This window comes from Loxodonta africana, chromosome 1 (genome assembly GCF_030014295.1).
Source record: "Loxodonta africana isolate mLoxAfr1 chromosome 1, mLoxAfr1.hap2, whole genome shotgun sequence".
NCBI classification, from domain to species: Eukaryota; Metazoa; Chordata; class Mammalia; order Proboscidea; family Elephantidae; genus Loxodonta; species Loxodonta africana.
This window is the reverse complement of record NC_087342.1, coordinates 181158170-181182870: the sequence shown is the minus strand read 5'-3', so window position 1 is coordinate 181182870 and position 24701 is coordinate 181158170. Positions and strand designations below refer to the sequence as shown.

General features: G+C 40.2%; 1 protein-coding gene across 2 annotated transcripts in view; it reads right to left on the bottom strand.

Moving 5' to 3' along the window:
- The window catches only part of DSE (dermatan sulfate epimerase), a 73815-nt gene extending 62229 nt beyond the window's left edge, over positions 1 to 11586 (bottom strand). Inside the window, exon 1 of one of the 2 annotated variants that reach the window (XM_003404272.4) lies at positions 11421 to 11586. The gene's annotated coding sequence lies outside the window, so the exon portion shown is untranslated. The remainder of the gene's footprint in view (positions 1 to 11420) is intronic. The other variant, XM_064290082.1, reaches the window with a different exon arrangement.
- Between the last annotated feature and the right edge of the window lie 13115 nt (positions 11587 to 24701).

Sequence of the window (24701 nt, the reverse complement as noted above, 5' to 3'; positions counted from 1 at the left end):
TTTTTCCCTTTACCTGGCCCCCTCCCCACTCTGCTCTGGGTCCCAGTCTGACTTCAGCTATTGCTGTGCCCCCTGATCCAGAAGGGGGACCCACCACGTGCTCTAAGCCATTCTCCCAGCTTTTGAGAGGGAACAAATCAACAAACAGGAAAAAATAATCTCCTAGCTCCCCTTTGCTAGGAACTCAGGGCAAGCACAGCCACACAGGCATAAGAGGTCCATGAACTCTGAATGCTTTTCATGCCTTTCACCCCTGCCTAAACCTGTGTGGGCCTATTTCAATAGCATAGGCTCTCATCAGCACAGTACAACAGGTACATACCTGAAGCCAATTTCCAACTGCAACAGCTGAGGGGGAGTGGCAGATTTGTGCCATCTACACCACCCTGCCCATTAAACAGGGTTCTCACCAACCCTCATCAGGGGCCTGAGGTCTGGTGGCTCCACCCACTTCAATGAGCCACCTGCAACACGGGTCCAAGAATAAGTGGTGTCTCCCAGTCCTTACAGCCAACAGCATTGGGTGTCCAAAGACCGGCCACAAAACTGACATACCTACGCACTCTAGGGAACAGAGACACACCTTCCAGTCAGGGACTCAGAGGAAGCCGTCAGCCCTGTACTTTGCTCAGCACATGACCCCCTACTACAGCAAATGCATGTGCCTACTCCAATCACCCCCACCTGTCTGGGACTGTAGGTGAGAGCCTGCACCACACACTCAGTGACCAAAGACCTGGACACCTGAGCTGAATCCACACAAGAAAAGTAAACCGACTCCTGGGCTTATATACCTATTAACAGCTCTAACCACCTTGTGACAGGATGTGACAGCTTCAAAGAGGCCACTGATCAAAGTAGCCCACGCCACCAGCCTATCTGGGCATATTGAAACGAAACAAAACAAAAAGCTAGAACACCGAAAGCAAACATAAAATAAATAAGTACAATAACTTATTGATGGCTTGGAGACAACAGTCAATACAAAATCACATAAAGAAGCAGACCATGATGGCTTCAGCAAGCGACCAAAACCAAGAACCAAAAAAAACTCCTAGAAGAAGATAACTTCTTGGAATTACCAGAGGAAGAATTCAAAAGATTAATATACAGAACTCTTCAAGAGATCAGGAAGGAAATTAGACAAAACACAGACCAAACCAAGGAACACAAAGACAAAGCAAGAAAGGAACTTAAGAACATTATACAAAAGCATAATGACAAATTTAACAGGTTGCAAGAATCCACAGAGAGACAGTAAAGAGAAATCCAAATGATTAACAATAAAAAATTTCAGAATCAGACAACTCAATAGAAAGTCACAGGAGCAAAACTGAGGCCATGGAAGTTGGAATTAGTGAGGCTGAACACAAAAACACTTGACATCAATTTATTTGCAGAAAAATCAAATAAAAGAATTTAAAGAAATGAAGAAACACTAAGAATTATGTAGTACTCTACCAAGAGGAATAACCTACGAGTGATTGGAGTACCAGAATGGGGGGGATAACAGGAAACAAAGAGAGAATTGTTGAAGATTTGTTGACAGAAAACTTCCCCAATAACATGCAAGATGATAAGATATCTATCCAAGATGCTCATTGAACCCCACACAGGGTAGATCACAAAAGAAAGTCATTAAGACATATTATAATCAAACTTGACAAACTCAAATATGAAGAGAGAATTTTAAGAATGGCTAGGGATAAAAAAAAAAAGTCATCTACAAAACAGTTAATAAGACTAAGCTCTGACTACTCAGCAGAAACCATGCAGGCAAGGTGGCAATGGGATGACGTACATAAAGCCTTGAAGGAAAAAAAAATTGCCAGCCAAGAATTATATATCCAGCAAAACTGTCTCTCATATATGATGGCAAAATTAGGGCATTTCCACATAAACAGAAGTTTGGGAAATTTGTAAAAACCAAACCAAAATTACAAGAAATACTAAAGGGAGTCCTCTGCTTAGAAAATCAATAATATCAGATAACAACTCAAGATTAGAAGACAGCACAGAACACCCAGATACCAACTCAGATAGGAAAGTCACAAAAATAAATCAAAGCTAAATCACTGAAAATGGGAAGAGATGTCAATACGTAAAAGATGACAATGATAAAACAAAAAGGAGGGACTAAATAATGCAGTCAGAACTTTCAAATGGAGAGGAAGTCAAGGCAATATCAAGAACTAAAAGATTGGTTTAAACTTAGAATAACAGGAGTAAATATTAAGGTAATCACAAAGGAAACTAACAATCCTACACACCAAAATAAAAACACAAGGAAAACATAAAGACTGAGAAAATACAAAATCAACAACAATGAAAAAGATACAAAGAAAAATGACTCAGCACAGAAAATTAAGTGGAAAAAAGAAACTGTCGACAACACACACGCCCCCCAAAATACATCAAAATGACAGCATTAAACTCTAATCTATCAGTAATTATAAAAAATAATTATAGTGAATGTAAATGGACTAAATGCTCCAATAAGGAGACAGAGTGGCAGGATGGATTAAAAAAACATGGTCTGTTTATATGCTGCCTACAACAGACACAACTTAGACTCAAAGACACAAACAAACGGAAACAAAAAGGATGGAAAAAAATGTATCAAGAAAAACACTAATCAAAAAAAGCAGGAGTGACAATATTAATCTCTGACAAAACAAGGACTTTAAAGCAAAATCCACCACAAAAGATAAGCAAGGACACTATATAATGATTAAAGGGTCAATACATCAGGAGGACATAACCATGATAAATATTTACGTGCTCAACAGGGCCCAAAAATACATAAAACAAACTTTAACAGCATTGAAAAGAGAAATAGACAACTCCACAATAACAGTAGGAGACTTCAACACACCACTTTCAGTGAAAGACAGAAAATCCAGAAAGAAGTTCAACAAAGACATGGAAGATCTAAATGCTACAATCAACCAACTTGATCTCATAGATATATCCAAAACACCCCACCCAACGGCAGATAGGTATACTTTCTTTACCAACGCATATGAAACACTCACCACAACAGACCTCATATTAGGCCACAAAACAAGCCTTAACAGAATCCAAAACACTGAAATATTACAAAGCATCTTTTCCGACCATAAAGCCATTAAAAGTAGAAACCAACAACAAAAAAAGCAAGGTGAAAAAAAATCAAATACATGGAACCTGAACAACACCTTGCTCAAAAACTACTGAGTTACAGAAGAAATTAGGGATGGAATAAAGAAATTCACAGAATCAAATGAGAATGAAAACATACCCTACCAGAACCTTTAGGACATAGCAAAAGCAGTAATCGGTGGTCAATTTATAGCAGTAAATGCACACATCCAAAAAGAAGAGCGAGCCAAAATCAAAACATTAACCCTACATCTTGAATAGACAGACACAGAGCAGTAAAAGCAGCCCAAGGGCATCAGAAGAAAGCAAATAATAAAAATTAGGGCATAAATAAATGAAATAGAGAAGAGAAAAAAGTTTAGTTCACAAAACCAAAAGCTGGTTCTTTGAAAAGATCAACAAAATTGCTACACCACTGGCCAAGCTGACAAAAAAAAAAAAAACAGAAGAGGAAGCAAATAACCCAAATAAGAAACGAGATGGGTGATATCACAACCGACCCAAATGTAATTAAAAGAATTATAACTGAATACTATGAAAAATTATAATGTAACAAATTTGAAAACCTAGAGGATATGGACAAATTTCTAGAAACACACTACTTACCTAAACATAAACACAGGTAGGACAACTAAATAAACCTATTAACAAGAGAAGAGATTGAAAAAGTAATTTAAAAACTCCCAACAACAACAAAAAAAAAGCCCTGGCCCTGACGGCTTCACTGGAGAATTCTATCGAACTTTCAGAGAAGTTAACACCACTACTACTAAAGGTATTTCAGAGCATAGAAAAAGATGGAATACTCTCAAACTCATTCTATGAAGCCAGCATAACCGTGATACCAAAACCAGGTAAGACACCACAAAGAAAATTACAGACCAATTTCCCTTATGAACTTAGATGCAAAAATCTTCAACAAAATTCTAGCCAATAGAATTCAACAACATATCAAATCAATCAATGTAATCCATCACATAAATAAAACAAAAGACAAGAGACACATGATCTTATCAATTGATGCAGAAAAGGCATTTGACAAAGTCCAATACCCATTCATGATAAAAACTCTCAGCAAAATAAGAATAGAAGGGAAATTCCTCAACATAATAAAGCACATTTATACAAACCCAACAGCGAACATCATCCTAAAGGGGGAGAGTCTGAAAATATTCCCCTTGAGAACAGAGAACCAGACAAGAATGCCCTTTATCACCACTCTCATTCAACATTGTGCTGGATGTCCTAGTCAGAGCGATTAGGCTAGAAAAAGAAATAAAGGGCATCCAAATTGGTAAGGAAGAAGTAAAAGTATCCATATTTGCAGATAATATGATCTTATACACAGAAAACCCCAAAGAATCCACAAGAAAACTGCTGGAATAAAGAAGAATTCAGCAAATTATCAGGAAACAAGATAAACATATACAAATCGCTTGGATTCCTCTATACCAACAAAGAGAACATCGAAGAGGAAATCACCAAATCAATACCATTTACAGGAGTCCCCAAGAAGATAAAATGGTTAGGAATAAATCTAATCAGACACATAAAAGACCTATACAAAGAAAACAAACAAGACACTACTGTGAGAAACCAAAAGAGACCTACATTAAATGGAAAAACATACCTTGCTCATGGATAGGAAGACTCAACATGAAAACATCTATTACCAAAAAAAAAAAAAAATTTTTTTTTTTTTTTTTTTTTTACCCAAAGCGATCTATAGACACAATGCAATTCCAATGACATTTCCTAATGAAATCGAGAAACAAATCATCAACTTCATATGGAAGGGAAAGAGGCCCAGATAAGTAAAGCACTGCTGAAGAAGAACAAAGTGGGAAGCCTCACACCACCTGATTTTAAAACCTATTATACTGCCACAGTAGTCAAAACAGCCTGGTATTGGTCCAACAACAGATACACAGACCAATGGAACGGAATTGAGAATCCAAATGTAAATTCATCCACCTATGAGCAGATGATATTTGACAAAGGCCCAAAGTCTGTTCAATGGGGAAAAGACAGTCTCTTTAACAAATCGTGCTGGCATAACTGGATATCCATCTGCAAAAAAATGAAACAAGACCCATACCTCACATTGTGCAAAAAACTAACTCAAAATGGATCAATGTCCTAAATATAAAATCTAAAATGATAAAGATCATGGAAGAAAAAATAAGGACAATGCTAGGAGCCCTAACATATGGCTTAAACAGAATACAAAACATAACAATGCACAAACACCAGAAGAGTAACTAGACGATTGGGGGCTCCTAAAAATCAAACACTTACGCTCATCCAAAGACTTCATCAAAAGGGCAAAAAGACAACCTACAGACCAGGTAAAAAAATTTTGGCTACCACATATCTGATCAGGGACTAATCTCTAAAATCAATAAGATATTACAAAACTTCAGCAACAAAAAGACAAATAACCCAATTAAAAAACGGGCAAAGGATATGAACAGACACTCCACCAAAGGTGACATTCGGGCAGCTATCAGATACATGAGGAAATGCTCACGATCATTAGCCATTAGAGAAATGCAAATCAAAGCTACAATGAGACACCATTCCACCCCAACAAGACTAGCATTAATTCAAAAAACATAAAATAATAAATCTTGGAGAGGCTGTGAAGAGACTGGAACACTTATATGCTGCTGATGGGAATGTAAAATGGTATAACCACTTTGGAAATCGATTTGGTGCTTCCTTAAAAAGCTAGACATAAAGTACCACATGATCCAGCAATCCCACTGCTTGGAATATATCTTAGAGAAATAAGAGCCCTCATAGGAATAGATATATGCACACCCATGTTCACTGCAGCACTGTTCACAACAGCAAAAAGATGACAACCTAGGTCTCCATCAACGGACGAATGGATAAACAAATTATGGTACATTCACACAATGGAATATTACACAACAATAAAGAACAATGATAAATCCACGAAACATCTCACAACATGGATGAATCTGGAAGGTGCTACACTGAGTGAAATTAGTCTGCTGCAACAGGACAAATATTGTATGAGACCACTATTACAACAACTCAAGAAAACATTAAACACAGAAGAAAACATTCTTTGATAGTTACAAGGGTGGGCAGGGAGGCAGAGGGAAATTCACTAACTAGATAGTAGACAAGAATTATCTTAGGTGAAGGGAAGGACAACACACAGCACAGGGAAGTCAGCACAACTGGATTAAACCAAAAGCTAAGAAGTTTCCTGAACACAACCAAACACTTCAAGGGACAGAGTAGCAGAGGCAGTGGTCTGGGGACCATGGTCTCAGGGGACATCTAAGCCAATGACCATAACAAAGTCTATTAAAATAATCTGCATTCTACTTTGATGAGTGGCGTCTGGAGTCCTCAAAGCTTGGGAGTGGCTATCTAAGATGAATCAATTGGTCCCCATCCACCTGAACCAAAGGAGAATGAAGGACACCAAAGACACAAGGAAAATCTTAGTACAAGAAACAAAAGAGCCACATAAGCCAGAGACTCCATCAGCCTGAGACCAGAAGAACTAGGTGGTACCTGGCTACCACCAATGACCACCCTGACAGGGAACACAACAGAGAGTCCCTGATGGAGCAGGAGAAAAGTGGGGGTGTAGAACTGAAATTCACATAAAAAGACCAGACTTAATGGTCTGCCTGAGACTAGAGGAACCTCAGAAGACATGACCCCTGACTCTCTGTTAGCCCAGAACTAAAAGCATTCCCAAAGTCGATTCTTCAGACAAAGATTAAACTGGGCTATAAAACATAATACTCATGAAGAGTGTGCTTCTTAGTGCAAGTAGATACATGAGACTAAATGGGCAGGTCCTGTTCGGAGGAGGAATGAGAAGGCAGAAACAGATAGGAACTGGTTGAATGGACAGCCAGGGTTGGAAGGGGGAGTGTGCTGTCACATTACAGAGATTACAACTAGGGTCACATAACAATATGTGTACAAAATTTTGTACAAAAAACTAACTTGAGCTGTAAACTTTCACCTAAAGCACAATTAAAAAAAAAAAAAAAACTTCCCCTTTCAGTACTCGGACCTTATACAATAGCCTGATTCCCATGTTGGGTACTGACTTGAGGTCCAGAGAATTTTGTTGTGTCATTCGAACATCTGCTGGTAATTTGTTAAGCACCCCCACCCCCAAATTTATTCTATAAATCATGATCAAGGAAGGTAATGTAGTTGCAAGATGAGAAAATCCTAAGGCATTTAATATAGTAGTAAGAACAATCCTGTCCTCTGCTTGGACACATTCTTTCAGGAGATTGCTGGTCACCTCACAGGGTGCCTTACCCACTCCTTCAGCCACAAAAAACGTCCAGTCCCTCACAGAAAATAAAGAAGCTCCCTCTACCACAGATTCTCCTCAAAGACCTGCCACAAACACATCTCAGGACAATTATCATATTTCTCTCTTTTCATTTACAGGGTCGGGTGGGGTGTGGGTAAATAGTAGGAGAAGAGATGGTGGTGGTGAAAAGGATAAAAACATTTACATTACTTAGGACTCAAACATGACAATAGATTTAAGTAATATTTAATATACGCTGCAATTTTACTGTTTTTTTTTTTGTCCCATTTAAAAACTGAGATTAGTGATACATTAAGTCCTAAATTTAAATATTTTATCTTCCTTTTTTCCGTCCCAATCATTGCTGAAATCGTAATACTGAGGGGCAAGCAGAATTTTTTTTCATGTAGCACAGGGTGATCCAGACAAACAGAAACAGGTATCAAATATTCTGTCACAAATGACATTAACATATAAACAAACATTCTGTTGTTTAATTTCAGAACGTATTGTCATCTATGATCTTAAAACACTTTTTTAGAGATTTAAAAAAAAAATCTTTATAATGAGGAAAAGGTTGAGCAACATCTGTGAAGTTAGGAATTTCACCTCACATAATCGCCAGGTTCGCTGGTGGCGGCACTGCAGGTATTGGACTGGAAAGTCCACAGATCCCATTTAAATGAACTGTATTAACTAATCTGTGAATTAATTTGATATACAGGCAGTCCCCAGGTTACGAACGTGTCACTTACACACAACTTGTACTTAAAAACAGACTGCCATAAAGCCTAAATTAAAATTTTGAGCCAAATACAATGGTTTGTAATAACGAGCACTCGTACTACTTTGTGACGTTCATGAAAACATTGTGTGGTTTGAAAGTGTTTCTTAACTGTTTTATACGCATTAAAAAAAAAAAAAAAAAAAAAACCTGTTGCCATCAAGTCAATTCTGACTCATAGCAACCTTATAGGGCATAGCAGAACTGCCCGGAAGGATTTCCAAGCAGCGGCTGGGGGATATGAACCGCAGACTTTTTAGCTAGCAGCTGAGCTCAACCACTACACCCCCAGGGCTTCATTTCACAAGATAAATATATATACCATACACTATGACAAACGTTTGATTAACTGACTCCAATTAAGAACCATATGTAATACCTGTTTCGACTTTCCTACAAATTCAACTTAAAGACAGACTTAAGAACGGATCTCATTTGTAACCAGGGGACTGCCTGGATATTAAACTAGAAGTACACACAAATGTTAGTCACTATGGTGGTCCTCACCCCACATCCCAAACCTAGCTGACTTCTAACTAGCTTACCCCATGTCTTCCCACAACTGGGTCCCCAGCCTCAAAGGAACTTGAATTTTAAAAAAAAAATTTTTTTTTTAGGACCATAGACCCTCATAACACCCAAAAGGCAAAGGTCTATACTGTGTTCTGCTGCAAGTTTTCATTTCTTTTATTGAGAATCCCCTCATACTTCCTGCCCATATACTATCAATAGGTCCCTGGGGAGTGCAAATGGTTTTTGCTCAGCTACTAATTTAAAGGTTGGCAGTTTGAATTCATTCAGTGGCACCACAGAAGAAAGCCTCGTTATCTGCTTCCTTAATCATTATCACATTTCTCCTCATTATTGTTATTATTATTATTATTTTTTGATGGCATGTTTTCAGTATTGGAATGCATGCTTACTAACTGAGTGTGTTTAAATCTTTGGTTGATAATATGGATTTTAGGAGCACTGGTGGAGCAGTGGTTTACAGCTTGGCTGCCAAACAAAAGGTAGGCAGTTTGAATACACCAGCTGCTCCCTGGAAACTCAATGGGGAAGTTCTACTCCGTCCTATAGGATCACTATGAGTCGGAATCAACTGGACAGCAATGGGTTTGGTTTTTGGTTTTTGGGAATATGGATTTTGAGAAACATGATCTAGCAATGTAATGCGCCAATGAGGCGAATGGCACTTTGGCACTACCGATCTGTGGCATGACAAAACTATGTAGATAATTTATTGTTGGCGCCTTTCCATTAGGTTACGCAGGGAACCTCTGGTTTTCCAAATATCAGACAGGAAAACCAAAACAAACCCATCACGGCTTCCTAACTATCATACCGGGAAAGCCGTAATTATGCTCACAAGCCTTATCTCACAGAAATAAAAGGGAAAAAAGCAGAAGTTTACAAAACTTAACACATCCAGGAAGCATCGCCTAATAGAATGCTCAAACTGCACGAAAACAAGGCTCCAACTCTGGTATGCTAAGCTTCATACATTTCAAGAGGGACCCGCCTTGACACCAAATGCATTAAAAGCAGAATAAACGCCTTAGCTCTAAGGTCCAGACGCGTAAAAAGTGGCTGGCATACTGTTTTTACCAAAGGTAACCAAAGGGCTAAACATTACAGCCGAGAAAAGTCTATGAAGCAGTACTCCCTGTAACACATGGGGTTGCCATGAGTCAGAACTGACTCCATGGCAATGGGTTTGGGGCTTTATACTAGCAATATTTTTTAACCTGAATGTCAAAATGTACTTTGTAGGCCACTGTTTTTATTTGATTAACTAAAAGTTGAAGAAACTGAAACTGACATCATTTAACAAGTCAATGAAAAATAACTCTTCCCAAGTGCAAACTCTTCAGCTGTGGTTTATGTTTTTCTATCTATCCAGATTAGCAGTTCCAAGACACCTAGGGCTGTCTGTTTCTTACACACACCTGTATGTCTCCTAAGAAACCAGCACTGTCCTGCACTTTTTGCACACAGTAGTCAACAAATGGCAGAGTCATTAAATTCAATCTTTTCCTTTCTCTAGTTTTACTAGAACACATCTTACCTACATAGTTCATGAAAGGATTTAGATTTGTACAGTGACCTGAAGAGAAAAAAATCAGATAATCCTGTTTTATTTCTTCCAAGTTACAAACATTTTTGAGCTGTCTATGAAATACTGTACATTCTCCAATTTAACGTTCATTAACTAGCTTTCTCTAAACCATGACTAACGAAAAACTTATAAAAGGACTTTATTACAAGAAGATCCCTAGAAACTCAAAGTGCCATTTCCTGACCTAAGGAATTCCAGGTAAATGAGGTTCACCTCATGCTTTAAAGCAATGGATTCGGTTTCAACCTTAATACCAGCCGGTCTAAAGGCAGGCTGCTGCCTAAAATAAGAGACGAAAACGAAAAACTTCTGGGGTTACAAACGCAGCTCAGATTCTGGCCCCTGGCAGATGCCTGGGTCCATGTGGCATCGCTTACACAGCTTCCCAGCCTGTGAGTAAGCCCTCTCCTTCCCTAGACACACGCCCTGACCAGGGGCTGCTCTGGGATCCCAGCCCGCGCGGCGTCCCAGAGTGAGGTTTACCAACAATTTCTCCATGCGTCGTTGGAGCCAAGCGGCGCTGGAATCCACGTCTGGGGGAGGCTCGGAACGTGCTTCCTCGGCTTCTACAGCCGCAAAGTCGGGCTACCAGAGCCAGAACTCACACACCACCCGACTCCAGCCTCGCTAACCAGGGTATGTGAGAAAGGGAGGTCGTGAGGCTGTGCCTCGCACGGGGCAGAGGGAAGCCGAAGCCCCGCGGGCCGTCCGTAAAATCACGGCTGAGCCTCCAGATCCCACGCACCCGAAAGCTTGTGCCCGGCGCCGTGCTGGCCGTTCAAGGGGTGGGAGGGAACGGAAAGCTGCCCCGCCGCCAGGGAAGCCCATGGCTCCGCGCGCGCCCACCAGACCAGCCGAGCCGGGCCCCGGCGCGCAGCCCGCAGCGCTCGGCGCCCGGCGAGGGACGTGGCTCTTCGCCTCCCGCGGGAGCCGGGCCAACCTGGCTGGCGATCAGCCCAAGGCCCCGGAAGAAAGTTGCGTCGTGCGGGGCCCAGAGCGGCGTTCGCCGCACGCCCCTTCCCTTCCCTTTCCGTGCGTGCCTCTCCGCTTACCGCTCCCGGCTAAGTCTCTGTCCTCTCCTGCGAAGCCTCCGCAGCCTCGGCCCAGGCTCCAGAGCCCCTTCCCGGCCCCTCTTACTCCAGGGCGCCCGGGCCCCCGGCGCCCTCGGAGCCGAGCCCTCAACGCACGCGCCGCGCCATGGGTGCCCTTGGGCGCCGCGCCATGGGATGCGCCCCTGCAGCCCCGGGCGGCGCGACTGCGAGCCGGGCGGGCGCGGGCGGGTGGGTGTGGGAGGAGAGAGGCAGAGGGCGGGGCACGGCGGGCGCAGAGGCTCCGCTGGAGGGAGGAGGAAACCGCAACGTCACCAGAGCCCACGCCGGCGAGGATGGAGAAGGGGAACCCGGGACCCCCCACCCGCCCCCCCCGCACCCCGACCTCGGATCCGCCCCGCTTTCTCCCCCTCCTTCTCTGCCGGGATCGCTGCTCCAAGCGGCGCTCGGCCTTCTCCGCCACTCGGGCCCTCGCTCCACGCGCCCCTCCCCGCCAGGCCTCCTCGGCTCTTACTTGCTCTAGTTTCTAATGACCCTTACGCTTTGGGTGCAAAGATATTTTTGGAGGCCAGGGGGAAGAGCTGATGCCTCTGTAAGGCAGGGGAAGAGGAAAGCTAGGAGAACCTTGAGAATCATACTACGCGATGGAGTGTCCACTCCAATCCGCCGTCTCCAAAATAGTTACCCCCTCTCTTCTGCATTAAGTTCCACTTTCTTCTCAGGGAGAAGGTGGAAAAACACCTAATCAGACGGAGTTCTCGCCTCAATTATAGTAACGAAATACACTAAATCCAAAAGCAAATTGAACAGATTTTAGTCATAAAACGTAGGGTATCAGGAGCAGACCATCTGACGTCGTATGTAGCCCACAAGAGGAAGGTTTATTTACCTTATCTCCTAAGCCTGCGTGTGAAGACCTCGAAGGATGTCTTCGGGTGGAGTGTTTACGATCTTATTAGTCACAGCCTGGTTGGAGACGGTTTCTCCTGTAGTCTTAACACCAATCACTGCACACAAGCAAAGTCAGCCGGGTTCAATCTGGCTCAGGCGAGAGGTCAGATATGACTAGGCCGTCACCTCGAACCTAACCACATCAGTGTTAATATGTAATTAACCTACCAGAGCTAGACTGTACAAAAGTGACAGATGTTTACACTACCAATTCATTAGTATGAAAGGTGTTTTACTTGGGAGCAGTTTTTTCCTCTTTGCTTCAAATGCTCTGTTTAATTTCTGTAGAGATACCTCCACTCATTCTCCCTGTTGTCAGAGGATCTCAAAACCTACAAAGAAGTTTCCATCAGACCACATTAGGAAAAAATGTGGATGTCTACTTTTCTGTTTCTCTTTTTCAGAAATGTCATTGAAGAGAGACTCCTTACAAACAGGTTGGGAGGACCTGGCTTGTTAAACGGGGCCCTGATTGAGCAGTGGTTAAGAGCTCAGCTCCTAAGCAAAAGGTTAGCAGTTGGAATCTACCAGCCACTCCTTGGAAACGTATGAGGCACTTCTCTGTCCTATAGGGTCACTGAGTCAGAATTAACTTGTTGGCAATGGATTTGGTTTGTTAATTTTTTTAAATGTTCAAAGAAAGAAATGAAAAAACATTTTTTAGTGCTCATTCAGGTAAATCATGATCTGCATGAACTCCTAGATCTTTTAGAGGTGTCCTGTTTTGTAGAGGTAAACAACAGGGGCTCTGGCATTTAGAAGAACTAGCTTTAAATCTGGTTAAAATCCCAATTTTATAGTTTGCTACTTGACGGTTTTGGAAAATCAACGTCAGAGTTTCAATTTCTTCATCTGTAATGTAGGGATATCCCTCAGTGGTGCAAATGATTAAGTGCTCACTACCCCAGTGGCATAGTGGGTGAGAGCTATGGTTGCTAACGAAAAGGTCAGCAGTTCGAATTCACCAGGCACTGCTTGGAAACCCTATGGGGCAGTTCTACCCTGTCCTATAGGATCACTATGAGTCAAAATCTACTCCATAGCAATGTGCTTGTTTTTGTTTTTACTAATCAAAAGGTTGGTGGTTTGAACCCATCCAGAGGCGCCTCGGAAGAAAGACTTAGCGATCTGCTTCCCAAGGGTCACAACCTTGAAAACCTTGTGGAGCACAGTTCTACTCTGCACACACGGGGTCGCCATGAATCAGAATCAACCTGATAGCAACTGGGTTTTCTTTTTTTTTTTTTTTGGTAAATGTCGGGATGACACTTTCATTGAATGGCTTTAGAGAAGATACAATAATAATAGCTAATATTTATATTTATCGAGGACTTACTACACAAAAGGCATTTAGCTAAAGGATTTATACATATTAATTTTGAGGTTTTTTTAATTCAATGATTAAAGAAGATAAAACATATGCTCCACAAGGGTTAGTTTCCATTTATTTTCTCAAATTGTAAAGAGACTTAGAGAAAACATCTGGTTTAATTTCTTTAACATCTCAACAAGTATTCGTATAGTACAGTGATTCTCCAATTCAGCTCTAACAGTAAAATCAGTGGAAGAGTTTTGATAAAATATTTTTGCCAAGACCCCACACCAGACCCATAAAGTCAGAATCTCTGCGCATCAGTATTTTAAAACCACCTCCTAGGCGATCCTAATGTGCAACCAGGGTTGAGAACTATTCAAATGAAGCAGTACCCACTCTTCCCCTTCACCCCTAGTTTTGCCTTGGGTTAACCAGGAAATCTGCTGCTGAATAACATCCATCTCTTGCAAAGGGTCCTCCAATGCCCCTCCAATATAGCAGATCTGCACAAGGTTTAGAGCTTGGCTGCTAACCAAAAGGTGGGCAGTTCAAATCCACCAGCCGCTCCTTGGAAACCCTGTGGAGAAGTTCTACTGTGTCCTATAGGGTCGCTGTGAGTCGAAATCTACTTGAAGGCAATGGTTTTCTTGTTGTTGTTGTTTTGTTAGAGTCTTAACACAATACATCTAGCCTTGATTCCACAGCAGAGTGGAATGGGTAAATACCAACTCCATCAGCTTGTCCTCATCCATTTTTTGAAAGCTCTTGGAAAGTGATTCTCTTTGCCAATCCGCCTTCCAAAATATGATTCCAAGAATTGAATGCAGTACCATTCCAGGTTTCAATCAATTCATACAGACTAGAAGGATTTTTTAATGCCTTCATTCTAGTTATTGTATTTCTCTAATTGCATCCTGGGAGTGTTTTAGGCAGCAGTATTACCCTATTGACTCTTTTAATACAATCCACTAAAATCCTAAAGTATTGAAGTCTTTTTCACAAACGTTGATAAAACATAACTACACTCATTGCAGTTTATGTTCAGCACCTAACACACACACACAAAAAATTTTTTTTCAGCACTTAACATAGGATTCTATTAAATTGCATTGTGCAAAATTAGGCCTCTTCTTAGCTTTCTGACATGGGGAGTATCACTGATTACTTCCAACAAGTAATCCTGCCCCTTATTTCATGTCCTCTGCAAATCTGTCTGTGTGCCATGTCCATCATTTATGTTCTCATTTTCAGGCACCTTCCACTGCAGACTGGCACTTAATTAGCATGCTGTTGATAAATATTTTCATCAGTTGAGAATATTACCTAGTCTAATTTTATTCCCTTGTCCCAGGGCAGCAGGTAGTGTGGATGGCACCTTTGTAAGAATTAGAAAAAGTCATCCATCTGGTAGGCTGAGGGATTATGAAAAATCAACTGCTTCCTCCCAGATGCAGCCCCAAACAGCAGATGTGCTTTGTCTATTAAATTTCCTTGCTGTGCTGGTATAGCAACATTGTCAAAAAAAGGAAATGACTAGCTAGTGAACTCTTTTTAACTTCTGCTGGATCACATCTTCCTTTTCTAAGTGCCCACAGATGTTACGTTAATAATAGGTTGTTAATTTTGCTCAGTTATCTGTAAAAAGTCCCATGTCTTGGTTTCAGGAATCAAGCTTCTGTTTTTTATAAAGCTGAAACTCTGTTTGTCCACATTTACTCTTTAGTCTTCATTTCTGTCTTTGCTGATTCCAGCTAGAAGTCCTTATTTGTAAACTCTTCTTGCTGAGATGTAATTTTTTAAGTCAAGAGAAGTTAAGCTTAGAGAGCTTAATTTTTTTTTTTTTTTCTTTTGTCCTTACAGGTTCTTCACCTTACAGGAGTCTTCAGTTAACTCTTGAAAAGTTGATTTACCCTTCTAGTTTAATGGTCATTTTTCATGACAGGGAAGACAAGAAAAACGGGTGGGGGTGGAATAATTTCTGTTCCGTCATCCATTTATCTCAAGTACTCGATGCACTTTGGGTAGGTGCATCTCTTCCATGTTCTTCTTGTCTGAACTGGACGAAAGCAAAAATGATGTAATTTCTGTGGCCCTTAGTTCATTTTAGGCTCTAGCCTAATAGACATCAATCTTATAGGTCCAGTTCAGGTACATGGTTTCTGTCCTCTTTTTAGTTTAATCCCTTAAATTAAGCTCAGATCTGCTGTTTAGGTTTTACTAACCAGCCACCTAGCCCATGACTGTACATTGTTTCAATCCTTAAAAATTTTTTTTTTTCTTTTTCTCCTGCAGGCCAAAAATATTGCATCTGTAAAACCACCTCACCCTACAACTAAGAGACTCTCTTATCCTCGGGTCACTGAAGAAGTATGGTCATTTTGGTTTCCTTAGGCTGTATTGCCCTCTACTTATGTTGACTTGTCATTGGTGGTGGTGTTAGGTGCTGTCAAGTCGGTTCTGACTCATAGGAACCCTATGTACGACAGAACGAAACACTGCCTGGTCCTGTGCCATCTTCACAATAGCTGTTATGCTTGAGTCCACTGTTGCAGCCACCATGTCAATCCATCTCATTGAGGGTCTTCTTCTTTATCACTGACCTTCCACTTTACCAAGCATGATGCCTTTCTCTGGGGACCAGTCCCTCCTAATAACATGTCAAAGTATATGAGACAAAGTCTTGCCATCCTTGCTTCTAATGAGCATTCTGGCTTTACTTCTTACAAGACAGATTTATTCCTTCTTCTGGCAGTCCATGGTGTATTCAATATTCTTCACCAACACCAAAATTCAAAGGCGTCATTTCTTCTTTGGTCTTCCTTATTCATTGCCCAGCTTTTGCATGCTGATGAGGCAATTGAAAATCCCATGGCTTGGGCCAGGCACACCCTAGTCTTCAAGGTGACCTCTTTGCTTTTTAACACTTTAAAGAGGTCTTTTGCAGCAGATTTGCCCAATACAATACAGCATTTGATTTCTTGACTGCCCCTTTCATGGGCATTGATTGTGGATCCAAGTAAAATGAAGTCCTTGACAACTTCAGTCTTTTCTCTTGTTTATCATGATGTTGCTTATTGACTTATTTGTTGAAGATCTCCTTGGGCTTCCCTCTCCATTTCTGTGCATTCAGTCCTGGCCAGACATCCACAAGAGGCTTCTCCAACCTTCCTCACTGAGGCCAAACTCCCTGAACTTCGCAGATCTGACATTCCTCTCTATTACATGGACTTCCCTACTGCTACTGCTTTGTCTCCAGATGACTCAAGCTTCCTAAATTTAGTTCTCATTAAAAACAAAATAAAGCATTTTCTTAATCATAATTGAGTTTATATTACCTTCCCCCTGCCATGGAGCTTGGCTGGTAACCAAAAGTTCAGCAGTTCGAGTCCAACAGCGACTCCTTGGAAACCCTACGCAGTGGTTCTACTCTGTCCTATAGGGTCACTATGAGTTGGAATCGACTTGATGGCAATGGGTTTAAAAAAAAAAAAAGGTATATACAATTCTAAGGAGCCCTGGTGGCTCAAAGGTTAAGTGCTAGACTGCTAACCAAAAGGTTGGCGGTTCAAACCTATCCAGTGGCGCCACAGCAGAAAGACCTGAAAATCTGCTCCCATAAAGTTTACTACCGAGAAAACCCAATACGGCAGTTCCACTCTGTCATATGGGGTTGTCGCTATGAGTCAAAATCCACTCAATGACACACAACAACAACATACACAATTCTGCTTCATCTGTACATTTCCTGACCTGACAATCTTCTAACAAATCACTAAATATGTCAGGTTTTCCGTACGTGTCTCATTTTATCCTAACAGTCAATGATGTTGGTAGTACTATGCCTATGTGACTGACGAGGACCTGCTGAGGACACAGCGGTTCAGAAAGTTGAAGTGATTTCCCAGGATATAAGTGACTTAGACCACATATGATTAAATTTTTTAGATATCAAATCCAAGCTCTTTTGACAGACTCAAGCCCTTTTTCTAGGTTACATGTTCTGGCCTCAGTCAAAAATTACTCTCCAATCATTCATGATTGGCTTTTGAAATAGCTGTGTTTTTATCACTTCCTGATTCATTTTAAACTACCCAGGGTGCCCCAAACTCTGAACAAATTATAACTGTTATCTGAAATTGCAAAAATGATTAGTGGTATTTGATACATGAATGAATGAGATTAGAAGTTTGTTCTTTTCCTTAGAGGTACAGAATGGCCCTAAAGGAATTTAAGCATTTAATATTTTTCTTAACCGTGGGCCCTGAGAACTGTAAAAACCTGTGGCTGTCACTAAGGAATTTAGAAAATGAATTATTTATTGAGATTGTTTGGCTTATTTTGGTAATTCCTTGTAACAGGCACTTGAGTAGTACTTAATCCTCTTTTTACCAAACTCTGACTTTTTCCAGGAAAGCACAATTAAGAAAGAGTTGTGTTGAGAAGATTCCAAGTACAGTTCATGGCCCAGGAACCTGATTGCCTAGTGTCCATGTGCTGCTGCTATAGTTCAGCTTCTCTCTTCATGCACTTGACTTCTCAGGCTAATTGTTATTATTCTATTTAGTTACATCAGCAGTGAGGGATATTTGCTAAGTATTTTTCAAGGTAAGCATTAGAGCAGGAATCCCTGAGAGATGCAAATGTTTAAGCATTTGGCTACTAGCCCAAAGATCGGGGTCAAAACTCACCCAGAGGTGCTTGGAAAACAGACCTGGAGATCTGTTTCTGAAAGGTTACAGCCTTGAAAATCCTACGGCGCAGTTCTTAAGGGCAATGAACAAAAACGATAAAGCATTAGAACACTAATACATAAGGCAAGAATAGGCCTGCTTGTGGGTGACTAGCAACTGTGGCTTCAAGACGAACAGCGGGTGTTTACCAACCAGACTTAGCCTGCCATTCAGGACTCTATTTTATTTTACTTTATGCTACCAAGAAAGTTTTGCTTTCTGTTTTGTTTTGTTTTTGCTTTAATCTCCATTACTAAATTCTAAACCCCTTTATGGAAGAGACTGTCTTCTTCATTTCTATATCCGTTCCTCACATTTCCTAGCATGGTGCGTATTTATTAGATTGGAATGCAGTTTCAGACCGGAAAGTTTAATGTCTGTCAACTGAGAGCATGGACTTTGGGGCTGAACATTTTGGTTCAAATTCAGACTCTCTATCACTTACTATGTGACTTGGGGCAGGCAAGTCATTTAACCTCTTTGAGCTCCACTTTCTTATCTTTCCACCACACATCTGTCAGTTTGTCATACTGTGGTGGCTTGCATGTTACTATGAAGTTGGAAGCTATGCCACTGGTTATTTCAAATACTAATACAGTCACCCATGGTGGACAAGTTTTAGTGGAGCTTTCCAATTAAGACAGACTAGGAAGAAAGTCCTGTGATTTACTTCAAAGAATTAGCCAATGAAAGCCTCATGGATCACAACAGAACATTGTCCAACTTGCTTCCTTTAGACACGTCATCAGGAGGGATAAATCGCTGGAGGAGGATATTGTGTTTGGTGAAGGAGAGGGCTAGTGAGGGAGACCTTCAGTGAGACGGATTAGCACAAGAGCTGTAGCGATGGACTCAAAGATACTAGTGATCAGGAGCATGAGGACCGGTACAACGTTTCGTTGTGTTGTACATAGGGTTGCCTTGAGTCAGAGTTGACTGAATGGCGACTATCTGTCTGTCTTCTCATCTGTAAAATTCTGATATTTATAACTACCTTTCTGGAAGGAGTAAGATATTGTATATAAAGTGTCTGACAAGGAGTGAGAACTCAATAAATGGTTTTTTATTGTTGCAGCTTAGAATGGTTCTAGGGGTTGTCAACAAGAGACACCTCTTTGGAATCAATCCTATGTGGACTGGAAGATGTCTTGGTTTTTTTGGAGCAGTGTCTGGACCAAGCTTGGTGAGTTACTCCCCACCTGCTCGCAACTCTGCTAGAAGTAGTTGAGATTATGCCAGTTTTACATTAGTTTGGAATCCAAGCTTTATCTGGTTTTGTGCTAAAGTATTCAGGAGGAGATAAGGAGTTGCCCCAGCAATATTTTGTAACAGTAATTCTAAGCCCTGGCTAAACATCAGCATCACCCGGGGAGTACTTAAAATGTACCAATGCCCAGGCCCACCCTCAGAGATCCTGATTTAATTCATTCTAGGATGAGGTCCAGGCATTCCATATGCTTTTATAAAGCTACCAGATAATTCCAGTGTACAGCCAGAGTCAGAACCAATGCTCCATAGCAGCTGTTCCCAAAATGTACTGAACATTACAACCACCTGGGGAGCTTTTAAAAAAATCCTGATGCCTAGGTCATAGCCTGTGCCAATCACACCATAATGTCTGGGGTGTTTGAAGCCAGGTAATCCCAATATACAGAGACTTTGGGGCCCACTCTTCTATAGAGGTGTTACTAAGTGGGCATATGAACTGAACAAAGCATTAATTAGACTTAGATAATATGTTTATTTACCAAGTTGATTCACACCAGTTCATAATGTGTTTCTTTCTAAATACATTTATTAGATATGCAGTTTGGGGAAATAATTGATTCTCAGGATAGAGTTAGGCTGAACTAGCGAAGCTGATTTCAGATTATAGTTCATGCTTCACTTCATGTTTCTGCTGCTTAAGCATTATAAATAATGAATTCCAATAAAACATTTAATGGCTGGGACATTCAGACTTTTTCTTTTGGTGATGAGATTAATGTGTCAAGCAAAGAAAATCTTGGCTTCACTGCATTTATTTTCTAGTATTTTTTAGATGAGGAACAATTGACAGTTTGGTAACGTTAAACTTAGGTTAAACTTAAGGAAAATGACATATTTTTCTGTCTCATTTTCTCATGTAACTCCACCAAAGAGTACAGAGTGTTTCTGCTTCTATATTTTCTTTCTTTTTTTTTTTTTTTTATGATTTTTTTAATAGCGCCATGTTTGGGTGGCCATTTTCACTCTTTATGGCCAAATGGAAAATACTGGCATTTTTAAAAAATGCTAACATAGCAAAATTTAAAAGTCCAAGTACAGTCTAACAGGAAAATAACATTCCTTAGAAGCACTTATTGTCTATGCTAGAAAGGTAGAAGGAAACTTGGAATAATTATATTCCAACCCTTTCATTTTACAAACAAAGAAATTGAGGCCAACAAAAATGGTGACTGTTTCCGGTCCTGTTGCTAATTACTGGTAGAAGTGGGAAGAGACGTCAAGCCTACGTTAGTACAACAACTTCTTCCACAGTTCCCATGTTTCATATCAACTCTGGCAATTTATAAAAATGTAAAGCTGAATTCTTCCATTAACAAATGTCAACATGTTCAAAGAAGTACACTTTATTTTTGAAGGAAGTCAAATGCCTATTAAAGATGTGCGTGGGATAACACTTTTCATTTAACCCCATTAAACTTGATGGCATATATTTGTATGATATAATTTTCCACTGAGGTTTGGGCAATATAAGCCCATCCCTACATAATTACAGTTACTATCTAAGGCATTTGATAAAATCCAACACTCTTTCCTGGGAAAAGCTCTCAGCAAAATAGAAATGGAAGGGAAATTCTTCAACATAATTAAGGGCATATATACAAAACCAACAGCCAATATTATTCTCAAGAGAGAGAGATTGAAAACATTCCCCTTGAGAATGGGAACTAGACAAGGATGCCCATTATCATCACTCTTATTCAATATCGTACTGGAAGTCCTAGCCAGAGCAAAAAGGCAAGAAAGGGGAATAAAGGGCATCCAAATTGGTAAGGAAGAAGTAAACTACTCCTATTCACAGATGACATAATGTTATACATAGAAAATCATAGAGATTTCACAAGAAAGTTGCTGGAACTAATAGAAGGGTTCAGCAAAGTGGCAGGGTACAATATCAACATAAGAAAATCAGTTGGATTTCTCTACACTAACAAGAACTCTCACAAGGAAATCAAGAAGACAATACCATTACGAAAGCCCCCAAAAGGATAAAATACCTAGGAATAAATCTAACCAGGTATGTAAAAGACTTATACAAGGAAAACTACAAAACACTATTGTAAGAAACCAAACGAGACCTATATAAATGGAAGAACAGCCCTACTCATGGATAGAAAGACTTAATTTTGTAAAAATATCAGTACTACCCAAAGCAGTCTATAGATATAATGCAGTACCAATCTAAATAACAACAACCTTCTTTAACAAAATGGTAAAACTAATCTCCAACTTTATATGGAAAGGTAAGAGGCTCCGAGGAGATACAGCATTACTGAAGAAGAACAAAGTAGGAAGCCTCATACTTCACAATCTCAGAACTTACTATACAGCCATGGTAGTCAAAACAGCCTGCTACTGATATGGCAACAGACACATAAACCAATGGAACAGAATTGAGAACCCAGAAGTAAATCCGTCCATTTGTGGACAGCTGATCTTTGACAAAGGTTTAGAAGTCCATTCAATGGGAAAGAGATAGTCTCTTTAACAAATAGTGCTGGCAAAACGGTATACCCATTTGCAAGAAAAATGAAACAGGATTCATACCTCACACCATACACAAAAACTAACTCAAAATGGATCAAAGACCTAAATGTTAAACGAAAAAACTATCAAGTTCCTGAAAGACGGACGAAGCTGGGGTCCTAATTTATGGATAAATACACTATCAAACATAAGTAAAAATGCACAAACAACAGAAGATAAAAGATAACTGAGATCTTCTAAAAACCAAATACATGCATCAAAAGACTTTAGCAGAAGAATAAAAAGAGAACCTACAGACTGGGGAAAAAAAAATCTTGACAATGGTATCTGACAAAGGTGTAACCTCCAAAATATATAGAAAAGTTCAACACCTGAAAAACAAAAAGACAAACAATCCAATTTAAAAAATGTGCAAAGAACATGAATAGGCACATCACCAAGGAAGACATTCAGTTGGATAACAAACACAAGGAGATGCTCAGGATCATTAGCCATTGTTGTTGTTAGGCGCCCTCCAGTCGGTTCTAACTCAAAGTGACCTCATGCATAACAGAATAAAATACTTTGTGGTCCTGTGCCATCATCACAATCATCACCATGTCTGAGCCCATTGTTGCAGCCACTGTGTCAATCCATGTTGTCAAGGGTCTTCCTCTTTTTCGCTGACCCTCTACTTTACCAAACACGATGTCTTCTCCAGGGACAGGTCCCGCATGGTAACATGTGCAAAGTAAGTGAGACAAAGTGTCATTATCCCTACCTTTAAGGAGCATTCTAGCTATACTTGTTCCAAGACATATTTGTTCTTCTGGCAGTGCTTTGCCAGCGCCATGATTCAAATGCATCAATTCTTCTTTGCTCTCCCTTATTCATTGCCCGACCTTTGCATGCATGTGAGGTGGTTGAAAATACCAAGGCTTGGGTCAGGCGCACCTTGGTCCTTTGATTTTTAACACTTTAAAAAGGTCTTTTGCAGCAGACTTACCCAATGCAACACATCACACACCTTTCCTGATTTTAAACCACACAGTATTCCCTTGTTCTGTTCAAATGACTGCTTCTTGGTCTATGTGCAGGTTTCTCATGAGCACAATTAAGTGTTCTGGAATTCTCATTCTTCTCAATGTTATCCATAATTTGTTATGATTCACACAATCAAATGACTTTGCATAGTCAATAAAACACAGATAAACATCTTCCTGGTATTCTCTGCTTTCACCCAAGATCCATTTGACACTGGCAGTGATGTCCTCTACTGAATCCGGCTTCAATTTCTGGCAGTTCCCTGTTGATATAATGCTGCAACTGTTTTCAAATTATTGTCAGCATGATTTTACTTTTATGTGACATTAATAATATTGTACTATAATTTTGCATTTTATTAGATCACCTTTCTTTGGAATGGGCACAAATATCAATCTCTTCCAATCGGTTGGCCAGGTAGTTGTCTTCCAAATTTCTCGGCATAGGTGAGTAAGCACTTCCAGCGTTGCATCTGTTTGTTGAAACATTTCGATTGGTATTCCATCAATTCCTGGAATCTTGTTTTTTGCCAACACCTTCAGTGCAGTGTGGGTCTCTTCCTTCAGTACCATAGGTTTTTCATCATATGTTACCTCCTGAAATGGTTGAATGTCGACCAGTTCTTTTTGGTACAGTGACTTTGTGTATTTTTTTTCCATCTTCCTTTGATACTTCCAGCATCATTCAATTTTTTGCCCATTGAATTCTTCAATATTGCAATTCGAGGCTTAAATTTTTTCTTCAGTTCTTTTAGCTTGAGAAATACTGAGTGTGTTCTTCCTTTTTGGTTTCCCAGCTCCAGATCTTTGCACATTTTGTTATAGTACATTAGCCATTAACCCACTGCTGTCAAGTCAATTCTAACTTATAGGGATTCTAAGTACAAAGAAGAACTTCCCCACAGGGTTTCCAAGGAGCGGCTGGTGGAGTCGGAACTGCTGACCTTTTTGGTTAGCAGCCATAGCTCTCAACAACTACACTACCAGGGTTCCACGTTGAGATGCAAATTAAAACTACAATGAGAAACCATCTCACTTCTGCAAAAATCACACTGATCAAAAAAAAAAAAAACAGAAAACAACAAATGCTGGTGAGGTTGTAGGAAGATTGAAACTCTTATACATATCTGGTGGGATTATAAAATGGCACAACCACTATGGAAAAAGATATGGTTCTTCCTCAAAAAGCTAGAAATGGAAATAACATATGATCCAGCAATCCCACTCCTAGGTATATACCCTGAGGAAATACGAGCAGTAACATGAGTAGAAATATGCACACCCGTGTTCATTGCAGTATTATTCACAATAGCAAAAAGATGGAAACAACCTAAGTGTACTTCGATGGGTAAATGGATAAACAAACTGTGGTACATACATACTGTGGAATGCTAAGCAACAATAAAGAATTATGATGAGTCCACTAAACATAAGATGGGTGAATCTGGAGGACTTTATACTGAGTGAAATTAGTCAATAGCAAAGGGATAAATATTGTATGATATAGTTTTGT